The 10,995-nt window shown below is 47.4% G+C and overlaps 1 pseudogene; it reads left to right on the top strand.

Annotated features, from left to right (window-relative positions):
* The first annotated feature begins 8,191 nt into the window (after positions 1-8,191).
* LOC116899989 lies at positions 8,192-9,351 on the top strand (annotated as a pseudogene).
* The last annotated feature ends 1,644 nt before the right edge of the window (positions 9,352-10,995 follow it).

The following is a 10,995-nucleotide window of genomic DNA, read 5'->3' as shown; positions in this document are numbered from 1 at the left end:
CATAATATTTTTGTTGATTATTTGGGAATTTCACATCATACATCCCATACACTTCCCAATCCTCCCAGGTCTACCCTCTACCCTTGTGTCCTCCCCACCAAAAAGAAGGAGGAGGAGGAAGAGGAAGAGGAAGAGGAAGAGGAAGAGGAAGAGGAGGATACCACAAGTCCAGTCTGTATGGCCTATACCTCACTGAAGTGTGGTCAAACTCCCAGTAGCCAGCCCCTTAAAAATTAGTGTGGTGGTTTGCCCTAGAGTTATCTGTATTTTGATGCTAATTCTGCTGCCTCAACGACAGCTGCCTAGTCAAGTACTCAGGACTCAGGTGACTTCACCAGAACCTTCTCCCCATTTAATTTGTAAAGTACAGGTGAGAGAAGGAGGCCTGTCATTGGATGAGAAGGAAGGATGGGCGGGAGAAAAGTTTGAAGGAAGAGGTGAAGGAAGGGATGGATGTGTATTGGGCTTTGTATGTTTAAGTGGGAATTATATCTTATCAATTGGGCCAAAGGTTATTGTGCTGTGTGTTCTTTTATGTGACAGTGTGAGTGTAGGAAAGTGTGCAGTGGCTGGAGACACTGGGCCACCGCGGGAGTTGGGATGCGTTTCTGCCAAGATATCTAGCAGATAAAAGGGATAAAGCAGGGATAAAAGACAACCATACATTTTTTATTTTTTTTATATTTTTACAACAACAACTTAGTCTTCCCCACCACCCCACAAGAAGCCCTTAATTGTGGAGGGCTACACAATTTTTAATAGTTCTTTCTGATGGTTTCTTATCTAGGCTGTTAGGTTTTTCGGGGGTGGGTGGGGTGGGGGTAAGGGTTGTCATCAAAACCTATGTCCCTCTTTCTCAACCATGAGTCTAAAGTCATTGAACCACGGCAAAAGCATCTTCCTTACCCTTCCCAGTCGTTGGGAGATCAATGACACCCTCATGGAGTCAGCACAGGCCATGGAACCTCAGCACGGCCTCCAGTGGCAGTACTGACCGTGGACATCAGCACAGCCCTCTGCCACAGCACAGGACACAGACACCATCATAGTCCTTGGTGGCAGCACAGTCCAAAGGCAGCAATATGATGTAGCAATTGGAATAGCAACTTCTGCCAAGAATACCAATATGGTCCCAGTCAGCAGCCCGGCCCTCAGACATGGACATACCTCGTCCCCCCACGTACACACTCCCACATAGCTGCACAAACCACAGACATCTGCATAGCCTTTGGGAGTGTCACAAGCTGCAGATATCAGCATAGTCCCTGGCTGCAGAAGGACCACAGAACCAGACATGGACCTTGTCAGCAGCATGAACCATGGACCAGGGACATCAACAGAGCCTCAGGTGGCTGCTTGCACCACTCCCATTAACATGCTCTTCGTGGTAACACGGCCCACAACCATCCACATAGCTTCATGTGGTAGCATAGACTGCAGACATTTTGCATGGCTCTCGGTGGTGACAGTTTCTTTCACACTTGTCATTGCCAGTCTCTAGTTCTGTCTATCTCATTGGTCTGGTTCGGGGGTTCTGGTTTCCCGATGATTGCCTGGACTCAGGTTGGATACCTGGCTGTAGTCCAGAATCAGGGTAGTCTTTCAGGTAGGCAGCGTGAGTTCCATCTAGGCTGCTAGCACACCTCCCTGCCCTTGAGCATGGCCTCCCTTATGCTCTCAGAGCTCTCTCTCCCTTTGTGCTTGTAGCCTGCACGCAGCCCACCCTCACCCACCTCATCCCCATCTCTCAGCAGGGCAAGCCTTGAAGTCTGCAGTCACAGAAGCTCCAAGCTTGGGGGCTCAGCCAGCAGACCTAGGGACGGCCCTATTCAGTGATGACCTGGTTCAGCAGCTCGCAGGTGGAGGAGATGTTGGAAAGGACAGACTCACAGCACTGGATCTGGGCCTAAGAGGTAGCAGGGATGGTCCGCCTGAACGGGCCTTCCCCCGGCTCCTTATCCTCCTTATAAATGATACTTATTTATGGAAGTGTATTTTGGATGATGTGTGCGGATGGATGACAGAGAAAAATTACAACTATTTTCCCATGCTTTTTAGACACCGTGACCCTGCGCAGAGCCGGCCTCACATTATTCCTTCTTAGGATGTTTTTGTGGTGCTCATTTTCATGATTATAGAAATCGCATGTTTCCGGATTACTAAAAGGTGGTCACTGCGATTACACGGTTACACTGAGATAGCCACCCACAATTTGAGATGGCAAGTACCGTCCTTCTCCCTTCCGCCTCTAAAACTAACCTTGTTTTTGTTATTGAAATAGATGCAAGCGTGTGTGTGTGTGTGTGTATGTGTGTGTGTATGTGTGTGTGTGTGTGTGTGTGTATGTGTGTGTGTATGTGTGTGTGTGTATGTGTGTGTGTGTATATGTGTGTGTGTGTGTGTGTGTGTGTATGTATGTATGTGTGTATGTGTATGTGTGTGTGTGTATGTGTATGTATGTGTGTGTGTATGTGTGTATGTGTGTGTATGTGTGTGTATGTATGTGTGTATGTGTGTATGTGTGTATGTATGTGTGTGTGTGTATGTGTATGTATGTGTGTGAACATGTGGTAAAGAATTGCAGTACAAAAAAGGAGACTTGAGGCACAGCAAGTCTTCTTGTCCTTGTTCCCTACCCCCATTGTCAGACACTGTGACGGGCTTCGCAGATTTTATTCTGTATTTTCTCTTTGTTCATTCAGGCGCCTATATTGTAAACACATGGCTTTGCTTTTACCGGGGCCCACAAATGTCAGCATGTTAAACACAGTCTTCTGCTTTTTCACTCAGAATAGTTTGAAAACCATCCCATGGCACCTCATACAGACACGTCTCGTTACTTTTTATGAATGAGCTGTATTTTATTCACAAATATAATTGTGCGTCATTTTTTTTTCTACTGCCAGGCATTCTGCCGGCTCCATCATGCTTGGGTAAACGTCCTCTGTGACTGTGCCACACAGATCTGTGTGGCTCCTTCCTGAAGATTATTTTTAATTTTGAAAGGTTTATTTATGTTTGTGAGTGCATTGTCGCTATCTCCAGACACACCAGAAGAGGGCATCAGACCCCGTTACAGATGGTTGTGAGTCACCATGTGGTTGCTGGGAATTGACTCAGGACCTCTGGAAGAGCAGCCAGTGCTCTTAACCACTGAGCCACCTCTCCAGCCTCCTCCTAGAGTTTCTAGGCAAGATAAATTCCTAGAAGTAGAATTTCTTAGTCAAAGGTTAAACTTTAAGTAAGTATTATGGAATTGTTTTTTATATTAACTATATTAACTCATTGCGAATATATTGATTTCCATTTATTATCCTGATGAGGAACGTCATCTCATGTTTTGGAGTTGTTATATTCTATGTAAACTGAGTCCAGCCTTTGTTTCTTTTCTTTTATTTTTTCTGGATAAAACATTGATCATATAGATTTTTATTTTCGAACAGTCTTTGTCCATGAGTTTCTTTATTGTGTCTTTGTGTGTGCGATATCACACAAGTGGATGTCAGCAGGCAATTTGTAAGAGTCAGTTTTCTCCTGTTACCATGTGGATTCCAACAATAGAAGTTGGGGGTGTGAGGCTTTCTTTGTTTCTTTTCTATTAGATTTTTGTCAGTTTGTACCTAGAAGACTCAGCTGTCAAGACCTTGTGGCTTTGAAGATGGACATATAGGTTATTTGAACAAAAACGAAGTTTGATTATGGACTCACACACATAAAAACTCTGATTGGGAAAAGGCCAGTCACTTTTTCTTTTTACAACAATGTCTCAGGAATGCTCATATATCCATCTACAAAAGGGGGTGGTCTATACTTCATGGATGTGCACAGAAATTAACTCAGAACACTTCACCGGCCTAAACGTCAAGTCTAAAACCATCAGGCTACAGAGAAGACACAAGAAAGAAAGAAGTGCTGTTAGATTGCTGAGATTGGGAGAAAATCAGGGAAAACCTGAGCAAAGGATCTAGGCAGCCACCTCGGCAGAAGCACAACACACAAGCACACTGAAAAGCACATCAGTGTAAAAGTTTCCAGCCCCAGAGGACCCCCTGGATGCCGAAAAAGATCTGTGGATGCTCCACCACTATCAAAACGGGGCCGTGTTTGCTTCTACCTGAAGCTTTCCATCTGCCTTAGTCACTGTCCTGTTGATGTGGAGAGACATTGTGACCACAGCAGCACTTACTAATTGGTGCTGGCTTACAATGTCAGAGGTTCAGTCCATTATCATCATGGCAGGAAACAAGGCAGCACACAGGCAGACACGGTGCTGAGGGAGGAGCTGAGAGCTCTACATCTGGACCCACAGTTAGCAGGAACAGAGACTCTGGGCTTGGAATGGGCTCGTTTGAAACCTCAAAGCCCACCCTTAGTGACACACTTCCTCCAACAAGGCTATACCACCTAATCCACTCAAAAAGTTCCGCTTCCTGGGGATTAAGCATTCAAATATCTGAGTCTAGGGTCCCATTCTTATTCAGACGACCACATTCCACTCCCCGCCCCCCATAGCCACATCATAATGCAGAAAGACACTCAGTCCAATTTCTAAAGTCCCCATGGTCTCCAACAATCTCAACACTGTTTAAAAGTCCAATGTCCAAAGTCTCTTCTGAGACTCATGGCAATCTCTTAAATGCAAACCCTCTCTAAAATCAAAATTAAAAAGCAGGTCGCATACTTCTCCAGGGATCAGGGAGCATGGTGACGATATACTGGACCAAACAAAACCAAAACCCAGCTGGGCAAACTCCAAACCCCGCATCTCCATGTCAGATGCCAAAGCAGTTTTCAGACCTCCAACTTCCTTCTGCTTTGTTGACTGCAACACACTTCTCTCTTGGGTTGGTTCTGCACCTCCTGTGCAGCTCTCCTTGGCAGGTGTCACATGGCTCTGGCCTCTCTAACACTTTGGGGTCTCCAGTGGAATCTAGGCTTCACCTTCACAGCTTCACACACTGGGGTTTCTGGGCCGCCATGCAGGGAAACCCCTGATACATCCTTGACCTCAGCACTTTTTCTTAACCAGGGAGGGAGAACCCACAGCTCATCTCTCCTGTCTTTGACACTAAAGTCAGAACCACGGGGCCCCTAGACAAAGTGGAAGCTAAGCTGGATGAAGGTGAGGTCCTGCCCTGAGGCCACCACTCCCTTTTTTCCATTTAGTATCAGGCTGTTCTTTAAGCATTTTTTTTAAAAAATAATCTTGAACTCTGGACTTAGCTGTAAGCTCCATTACACTTCCTGGCATCATTTTCTCTCAAGCTGCAAGTTCTGTATTTCTCCCTGCCGCACTTGCTTCTTCTCAGTGTAGACCTGCAGGAGTGACCACTAATCACCAGGTGACACAGTCAACACTAGGCTATCTTGAAATCTCCTCTGCCAGGGCCATTAATCTAAAACTCCTTAATTTAGCCTCAGGCAGACTTTTTGGACAAGGACAAAAACCAGCCACATTCTTTGCCAAAATATCACAAGAACAATCTCCAGGCCACTTACTAATATCCTTCCTCTCTGAAACTTGATGATCGTGGGCCCCACAGTCCAAATTGCCCTCAGCACTGTCTTCCATGCTCCTACTAGGATGTCCTATTAAACCTCACTTAATTCATTCAACTGCTTTCCTAATCCAAAGTCTGAAAGTCCACACTTTACCAACAAGCAGCATGGTCAGGCTGTCACAGCAACGCCCCACTTCCTGGTACCAACTTCTGTCCTAGTCACTGTTCTACTGCTGTGAAGAGATGCCATGACCACAGCAACTCTTACAAAGGAACACATTTTATTGGCGTTGGTTATAGTTTCAGAGATTTAGTGCATTATCCTCACAGCAGGAAGCATGGTGGCACACAGGCAAACATGGTGCTAGAGAAGGAGCTGAGAGTTCTACCCCTGCATCTGGAGACAGCGGGAAGCGATTCTGGATTTGGCTTGGACTTCTGAAACCTCAAACAAAACCCACCCCGCTGACACGGTTCCTTCACCCAGGCCACACTTCTCAATCTTTTCAAATAGTGTCACTCTCTGGTAACCAAGCATTCAAATCCGTGAGCCTAAGAGGAACACTCTCGATCAGACCACCACAACATACATCAGGTTTGAGTATTCTGAGTTCATGACGATCAAAGCACCGTGCCCTGAGGTAAGATTGCAATGTTGTGTCACAGTGTTAGACTTGTGATGTCGGAGTCGTTCTCATTAGTGACTTTCCTAATGCTAAGAAGAGACACCATGACCAAGGGGACACCCTCTGCTGGCCTCCATTGGCAATGTCTACACATGGTGCACATACATACATGCCAGCAAACACTCATGCACATAAAATAGACAAAACATGAAAGCCCATAAGTGTCACTTGCTCATATTCTGGTTTTTATAACATGTCCATTAGATGTAATGCATCTTTCTAGGGTTTGTTTGTTTGTTTGTTTGTTTGTGAGACTCGGCCTCACACAGTGGCTCAGGCTACCCTTGAACTCATGAGAATCCTCCTCTCGAGTTCTGAGATGACAGGGTATGAGCTGCCATGCTTGGAGTGCTGGCTGGTTCTGTGTCAACTTTACCCAGCTTGTTAGGGTTAGGATCTGAGTGAGCATCATCTGGAAAGATGGATCCTCAACTGAGGAAATGCCCTAACTGAGCTGACCCCTGGGAGAGCCTGTGGGGCAGTTCCTTGATGGATGGTTGGTACGGAAGGGCCCAGCCCACTGTGGGAGGCTCCCCTGGGCTGGTGGTTCTGAGTGGTGTGAGAAAGCAGGCTGAGCAGTCCACAGACAGCACGCTAGCACGCAGCATCCTCCATGGCCTGTGTTCAGCTCCTACCTCCAGGTTCCCACCTTGAGTTCACACTCTGACTTCCCTCTGATGGACCGTGCTGTGGAACTGTAAGCTGACGCAAACCCTCTCCTCGCCAAGCTGTGTTTGGCCATGCTGTCTGTCCTAGCGATAGAAACCCTAACTAATGGCTAAGACATTACAGCTCAGTGTCTCTGCTCTGCTAAGGATCCAGCTCATGTACTCCAGCAGACGTGTGCATCTGCACTGCAAGGGGCTGAGTCTGTAAACGGGAGTCACTGGTCGTGCTAGCGGCAAGCACAGGTCAATGCCAGTGGATGGGCAACAGCGGGTCTCTGGGCAAAAGTGGTCTGAGGGTGTGATAGCTGTGGTGCCACACGGGGTTAGGATGTGAGTGTGTATCCGATTCTCTAGTGTTCGTATACCTCCCTCATGCCGACTAGAAGGATTCCTGGTGCTACACCCTCCATTGTTCTTGATCAACATGTAAGCGTACGGCACAGGTTGCTTGTCCCTGACTAGCACTGGCTGTGAAGGAGGACCGAAAATTTTCTCCTGACTCTGCTAGATTATTGATAATCGATAATTGAATCCTTTCAAGTTTACCTATTCATAAATTCTTCTCTGTTTAACTGAACGAGAGCTATTCCGGTGCCCTGACACACTGAGGCTTTGGTGACAGAAAGGGAGTTATGGGAGACGTGGAGATAAAATTGCTTGTCACGTCTTGTTTATATCTAGATGTGACTGAAATATACAAGCATTATGTTAGCATTCGGAAATAGAATATTCTGAAATATCTACCATCCTGTAGAATACGGCAGAAAACAGCTGATTAAATTATCAGTAAGAATCTAGACGTGGTGGCTCACCCCTGTAACACCAGCATTTGCAAGGCTGAGGCAGGAGAATTGTCTCGATAATTTAAGGCAAGCCTGGGCAACAAAAGTGAGTTGCAGGTTATTCTGGCTACGGAGTGGGGGTGGGGAGGGGTTGGGGAGACAGACAGACAGAGATAGCTTTCACTGTAAAAACCCACAATAATGATGAGGTAATGGCCACTCCTCATGCGATATTTTGCATGTTCCAAGCACTGCTCTCGTCACTGTATTATCTTATTTAGTGAAATACATAGCATAAAGGAAGGAAGGATCAGGGGGAGAGACGGCTCAACAGTTAAGAGCAGTTGCTGGTTTTCCAGAGGCCCTGGAAGACATGGTGGCTGATAACCGAATTTCAGTTCCAAAGGATCCAGCGCCCTCTTCTGGCCTATGTGGGCACTGCATGCACATGGCGCAAAATGACCATATACATAAAAATTCTATCCTTTAAGTAAACAAGCCCGTTGTGCTGGGGCCTGCAGTCCAGGGCCCGCGACGCGCGCCGCCCGCCCGCCATGGAGCCTGGCTCCGCCGCCATCCGTGAAGGTTGGTTCCGAGAGACCTGTAGCCTGTGGCCTGGCCAGGCCCTGTCGCTGCAAGTGGAGCAGCTGCTGCACCAGCGGCGCTCGCGGTACCAAGACATCCTCGTCTTCCGCAGTAAAACCTACGGCAACGTGCTGGTTCTGGATGGCGTCATCCAGTGTACCGAGAGGGACAAGTTCTCCTACCTGGAGATGATAGCCAACCTGCCGCTCTGCAGCCACCCCAACCCGCGGAAGGTGGTGATCATCGGGGGTGGAAATGGGGGCATCCTATAGGAAGTGGTGAAGCATCCCTCTGTGGGGTCTGTGGTCCAGTGCGAGATCGATGAGGATGTCATTGAAGTCTCTAAGAAGTTCCTGTCTGGCATGGCCGTTGGCTACTCCAGCTCAAAGCGGACTCTCCACGTGGGCGATGGCTTTGAGTTCATGAAACAGAACCAAGATGCCTTCGACATCATCATCACCGACTCCTCAGACCCCATGGGCCCTGCTGAGAGCCTCTTCAAGGAATCCTATTACCAGCTCATGAAGACAGCCCTCAAAGAAGATGGCATCCTCCATTGCCAGGACGAGTGCCAGTGGCTGCACCTGGACCTCATCAAGGAGATGAGGCACTTCTGCAAGTCTCTCTTCCCTGTGGTGAGCTATGTCTACTGTACCATTCCCACCTATCCCAGTGGCCAGATTGGCTTCATGCTGTGAAGAAAAAACCCGAGCACCAACTTCCGGGAGCCCGTGCAGCAGTTGACACAGGCCCAGGTGGAGCAGATGCAGCTGAAGTACTATAACTCAGACATGCACCGCGCAGCCTTTGTGCTGCCCGAGTTCACCCCAAAGGCCCTGAATGACATAAACTGAATCCAGGTGCCACTGTAACACCACCCGAGACCTCAATCGGATTGGACCAAGGAGCTTCCAAGCTGTCTGGGGACCACCAGTCCTGGACCAGACTCCCAGATGACTCTTGCCCACCAACCAAGTGTTACAGGCCCCAGAATGCTGCCTGGCCTGCCCTGCTGGGTGGACTCAGTCTCTGTGTCTATCTCTGTGGCGTTCAGCCCCACGCCTATACCAGTTCTGTACAGCACCGCCTATGCCCTGTGACCCAACAAAAAACACGTGTATTTATAACAAAAAAAAAAAAAAAAGAAAGAAAAAAGAAAGTAAACAAAGATAGGCTGGCAGTTTAAAAGCTCAGTCTAACTGCACTGGAGAGCCTAAATAGAGACTCAAAGCTGAAGGGCAGTGGCTATGTGGCTTGCACTGGGAAGCTTTGGAACAATGAGTTACCACATGGCGGCTCTGGATTTTAACCCTCTGTGCCTTCTAACCCCATGGACCAGCACAACTTCAGTTTCTTTGTTATTACATTTAAATCCGCAATCGTGTCACCACCTTTGTAATCTTAACCTTGTTTTACATGCCCAGATGTCCTTAGTCCATTCTGAATACATAGATCCTAATATTTTATTAAAACTGAGTCCTGGATATTCCCTTCCACTGTATTAAAAGTTAGACATAGGGTGTTGGGGAAGCCCAGTGGATAAAGATGGTTGTCACCCAAGCCTGATGACCTGAGTTTAATCCTGGATTTCATATACTTTTATATGCACATACACTGCATCCCATTCTCCTCTCTCTCTCTCTCTCTCTCTCTCTCTCTGTGTGTATCTCTCTCTCTCTGTGTGTGTGTGTATGTGTGTGTATGTGTGTGTGTGTGTCCCTCCCTCTCATACACACATACACAAACCACCACCACCGCACACTAAATAAACAATAAAAATTTAAAACTAAAGAAGGGACATATGAGGTATCTTCTCTCACCTCTCCTTCCTGCCCCGCCCCCCCTCTGTGTTTACTGAAACACCAGAGTGTAGATTGCTGCCTGTAAGCAGGTGAGGCCTGTGATCGGACAGTAGAAAAGGAGGGCGGACTGAGAGTTTTTGAGAGGCGGGAGAGCTAGGAGGGAGGGGAAGGAAGGAAGATGGAGGAAGAGAAGGACGACCCAGATCCACGTGGCTTTAAATAGCCACAGGTAGCTATGAAAATCATATACAGGATAGATTATTATAGGACAATTTGTCCAATCTAAGTGGGCAGCTTATCAATTGGCTGAGTTCATTGCGTGGACGTTTGGTGGGTTGAGAATTTACTGATATAAATTTGACTGATAACTCACAAGCCTCTAGAGTTTTGATTTTTCCGGTTTACAGGGATCTGTGACAGCAAACTGCAAGATGGGCGGTCCAGGGATGTCCAGGGAGGCAGAGAGACCATTGCAGTCAGAGAGTAGCCGGCAATAGCCTGGGATGGGCATCCTTTTTATTATTAAACGCAACACCAGAGGCTAAGGCAGAGCAGCCTCTTCATGTCCTTTTCCTATTGGAACCTCTCCCTTATGCAAACAGCTCGGCCTCTGTCACCTGTCTTGTCACCCAGCCAAGACCATGTAACTGATGCCGTAGCCTGCCTACACTCTCACCTCATCTGTGCCATTTTCGGGGATCTCAGTATAGTCTTTAGCTCCCTGGCCACTTTGGGGGGGCATCCCCATATTCTCATGGCACACTCCATTCATCAAGAAACCATGGCATTTCACAGCACATAAAGATGTCCATTCTGGAATCCCGTCATCTCCCCCTCTGCCTCAATCCCGGGTCTTATTGTCTATAGCAGGGGCTACAGAGTTACACTGTAGCAAGGAGGCATACATCATGCCAGGTGCTATGTGGAGGATGGCCATAGATATCTGAGAACAGTCCCTGAAGACACTGCCC

This window comes from Rattus rattus, chromosome 5 (assembly GCF_011064425.1).
Source record: "Rattus rattus isolate New Zealand chromosome 5, Rrattus_CSIRO_v1, whole genome shotgun sequence".
NCBI lineage: Eukaryota > Metazoa > Chordata > Mammalia > Rodentia > Muridae > Rattus > Rattus rattus.
The sequence above is the reverse complement of the archived record's forward strand: the minus strand, read 5'-3'. Positions and strand labels throughout refer to the sequence as shown.